This window comes from Pimephales promelas, chromosome 25, assembly GCF_988280905.1.
Source record: "Pimephales promelas chromosome 25, fPimPro1.hap1.1, whole genome shotgun sequence".
Lineage (NCBI taxonomy): Eukaryota > Metazoa > Chordata > Actinopteri > Cypriniformes > Leuciscidae > Pimephales > Pimephales promelas.
In genome coordinates, this window is record NC_142793.1 from 22269988 (window position 1) to 22274799 (window position 4812).

Genomic DNA, 4812 nt, shown 5'->3' on the forward strand with positions numbered 1-4812 from the left:
TTAAAGTTTGAGCTCTACATAAAACTAGAGAACTATTTCAGGCTCTCATTCACTCGTTAATGTAAATAAACACCGAGGGAGCTGGGGCGGACAGATTGCGACAACAACTACAGCACAGGCGATGATAGGATATCTTACCTCGTGTCAAAAAGTGGGTCTGTGTACATAGGTGGAAAACAAACTGTGTCTTGTCCCTTGGACAGAGCGTTCTCTTGGCTGAGAGCTGGTTTTGTTTGCCCTTGCTTCTTGTTTCCTCCAGCTGAGCCATCTGTGAGGGAGAGACGTCACGGAGAAACAATACACTTTTAGGAGACACAAATCTTTCAGACACCTTTGAAAAGTTTATTTTCACTTCAGCATCTGAATAGTAATGTAATGACGATTCATTTTCTACTCTGAACGGAATCATTTGAAGTATTTTGGAGCGATTTAATTAGTCAGGATAAACTCTGGATCAGCGTACTAGGTGGCGAACGGTATATTTGCTATCAAAATAGTTTTTTTTTTTCAACAACAAAAAAATAATTAAAATGCAATTCATGCAAAGAATTGTCTAAAATTTTATGATAAAAATTATTTTACTTCCTGAATTAATTTTGATATTCTTTCCTTATCATATTTGAACAACTTTAGTCAAAAATCAATGGACAATCTAGTCATTTAAAGAAGTGAGCATTATTTATAAAACACATAAGCAAACACACCATCTCACTAGTACATTTCTAACGTTTTGAACGTATTGACTAAAGGATTAGATAAATATAGTTTGTTAATGTAGGCAAATTAATGAAAGTTATGTGAAATGTTAGCAAACATCTTTACGTGTGTTGTTATAAATACACATAGAGCGCCCCCTTCAGGTTTCAAATCAAACTGCTACCAAATCACCAGGCGTCTGTAACACCAGATTGAGAGTTTAACTGCTAAAAACTTTGTACCAAGGTCTTCTATAAGGGTAAAGACTGTAGTTTAATTACATGAATAATTCATACGTCCCTTAGCTTTGAGTAATAGCTGAGCTATCCTGATATGTTGGCCTGTTTATCATCCTCACAATACATTCAAATGCTAGATTAAGCTAAATTAGCTGACAGGCTAGACAGTTTGAGGCCATATGCTGGGTTTGTAGTCCAGGCTAGCCGGTAATCTCCTCAAAGGGGCGGCTTTAAGCGGGCTATTTTCTGACAGCTCTTAGTGGGACACACTGGCTTAATCTGATCTTTCTGTGCCGTAGGGCCTACAACTACACTTTAAGATTAGATTACGATAACAACCCTCAGCGATTCGCAAAGGAGTTTGTGAAAGTACCGAGGCAAATTTTGCTTCAATGAGCAACTGTGATTTGAGGTTATTACACATTATGTTGCATCAAAGTGAAAATCACAATTGACATTATAAAACAACACACACTCAAAAATGTTATGCCTCTTGTTCAGTGTAATTGATTAAACTTAATTTAATTATGTTGAATCCCAGGGCCATAGCCTAATATATTTTACTTAATTAATCTGAGTTAAAAGTACATGAATATTCCTTTTTACCTTGCAAAGCATGCTGGGAACTACATATCCACTGCCCTGGGGTGCGTTTCCCAAAAGCATGGTATGGTCACAAGTTCCATTGAACTCTTCTGGGCAGTGGATCTAGTTCCCAGGATGCTTTATATGGGACAGCATCAGGAGAGTAATTAAATTAGAAGAGTAGCGCTTGTGCTCAGGGATGTGGGCACTCAATAACCTGTACTGACACCAGTATACAATGTATAATGATGAATGACACTATTTTGAAAATAAAGTCTTAAAAAAAGTTGTTGACTCAACTCAACTGATTTATTTTGAATCAACTGAATTCAGTTGTGTTTAAAAATGTCTTCTATAAATAAATTAGGTAAGGGTAATGATTTTGTGTGTGTGTGCTGTCAAGATGGAAAAGGAGTTTCATTGTGTAAAACAAAAAAGATTAAAATAAAACTTAAGTAATTTTACCCTGGAGAAATCATGTTATATCTACTGATGCTTCAGTAAAACTTTGTATTTATATACTTATAATAACTATATTATTACAATAATCATATTATATATTTTTTATATTATATCATTTTTTTAACGAAATACATATTTTAAAAACAAAGAGCTATTTTTCTTTCTTTAAAAAATAAATAAATTAACATATGTATTTATTTAAATGGAATATAATATAATACGTATATTATTATAATAATTATATTATTTAGTTTTTAAAATGATTGATAATTTACGAATGTAAATAAATTATGTAATTAATTTTTTTCCTTCTTTCATTATTCATAATGAAATTTCATGTTCATAAAACATTTTTTTAAATTTTTAAAGTAAATAATAAATAAATAAACAAACATGTGTTAATGCATACGGTATGCAATACAGTATATTTGTGTGCATTTTTTATTTTTAAATAAATAAATAGCCTAGATTTATATATAGACTATGTACATTTTTTGTTAAATAATTTATTTTAACAAATTATATATATATATATATATATATATATATATATATAGCTCACTATAGTTTCTAAAAGTCTGATTATACCTTCCCAGTCCAGCAGGAAGCAGGTAAGCAGGTGAGGACACACTTCTTCCAGCACGGAGCAGAAGGCGTTGAATGCACACGGGCCCTTCTGGGACAGCTGATCCAGGAACAGCTCGGCTCGTCTCCTGCTGGAGTCTTGACCCAGAATCTCTTTGTATTCCCCGAGAGAAAACACTTTGTCGTACACCAGGTACGGCAGCACCTTGTTGACATCCAGTTCCTTCAGAATCATCTCCCTGTTCTGTTTCAGGACCTTGGCGACCCATTTCTTTCTCCTCCTGGTGACAGGCTTTCTTCCTTTAGTCCTCTGTCTTTTATTCTTCTTGATAAACCACTTCTTAGTGCCACTTCCAAACATCTTCACATTGAGGATTCCAGCTAAGACGTCTTGAACAGTTCCATCATAGAAAGGAAAGTGCATATTTTTTTTACAAACAATACACGATCATGCCTACATGCTCTGTCCCTGTAAACACAGCATTCGTTGTGACACCCAAAGTGTCTGGAACAGCAGGACAATCTGGACAGACACAAAATACGTGCTTGGTACTTACAGACAGTAATAGGATTAGCTTTGTCTTAAGCAGACAAGGTTAGGTTTGCTCTGTCTATTGCTAGAAAACATAAATGTATATGAAATCTGACATCTAAACATAACTGACTAAATTAGAGTCATCAGCCTAAGTGTATAATTAACACACTTCATCCTATATTTACTGGATATAAAGTCATAAAATGTGATGATTGCAGTACCATACTCTGTCAATAGAGGGCGGCGCATTTCAGTCGACTGTTGATCCTGCTGTTCATTTGTCCCGTTACTAAACACACAGATATCTGAGACTGAAGAGTGTACAGTCTATGGTTGAGACTGAGAGTGTATGCCTACACAAATTCGGTTGTACACACGTTATTGCGGTGCAATGCCGGTGTTCTGTTAATTCATGCTAACGTTAGGCTACCCATCGGATTTTTTGTTCACAGTCAGGGACTATTTTTTCTAGCGGAAGGAAGGCTTTTAGTGATTTTACTTCATGAAAGTTGCACTAATAATTTTTTTTTTTTACTTTAATATTTTTATTGTGTGGTAACCGTTTTATAAAAGCAAAAAGGTACTCGAGGCAAGTGCTGTATCGTGAATAAGTAACGGCTGAAGGGCGTTGTAGGCACGACGCGACGCGGAGTTACTTATTCACGATACACTCGTACCTTCTTGCTTAACTTTTCGGTCAAATGTTGTTGTACATTAATGGATTTACAGTATCGCGTACATTTTAAGTTCTAAAATTATTGTGAAAGTTATAAAACGCTCATTTAAATGCTGCATAATAGGGAATAATATTTGGAGTAGTTTGATAGGCTACCTTAAGGCCAAAAACGGTTGGATTTGACATGAAACTGTAATGTGGTCATTAAAGCCTTTCTGGAACTAATTAAACGAAATGATATGACTAGGCTATATAAGCCACCTTAACATCACGAAAACATCCGTATCCATCATGGTTGCAGACATCAAACTTGTTGATAAAGTTTATCATCTCTTTAAATCCTCCATTTTAAATAAACATCATGCTGTCGCTCTGACTGAGTGCATGGCATCACTAAATAATGCCATTATTACAGAAATTTCACAAAATAACGCCATTATCACTAAATAATGCCATACAATTCATTATTATATTTCACCATTTTTTTTTTCAATTATTTTAGGCACCAATTTAGATGTGTTATTAAAATTTCAAGCTAGCTAAACTGAATTTAATTGTACAAAAATAAGACCATCCCTGACTAAATGTTAGGCTATGTATGAGACAATAGGCTGGTTGTAACGCATTATAAAAGGACTATGGTATTACCAAGAGATTTGACAATGATCTCACTGCTGTGGAAAGTGAATCAATTGTGTGATAATATTTCAGGATGCATACGTGCTGACCCAACCCTCATTTATCAGTTCCACATAATCATAAAAAGGGTGTTTCGCTAAAATCTTTGATATGAAAACACCTTCTCTATTCATCCCAGCTAGATTTGATTTAGCATTATTGCCAATGTAAATTTTTATCGTTATATTACATTTTATTGCGATGAGTTAAAGCAACGTAAACACATATGTTGTCTTAACTTACTGATCATATAATTTTTTTACAGTGCAATACATTTATTTTCCATGTTTAAAACTATTATATCAGCGACAGTGATTTTAAATGATAATGAGACTCAAATGACAGCCACAATATAG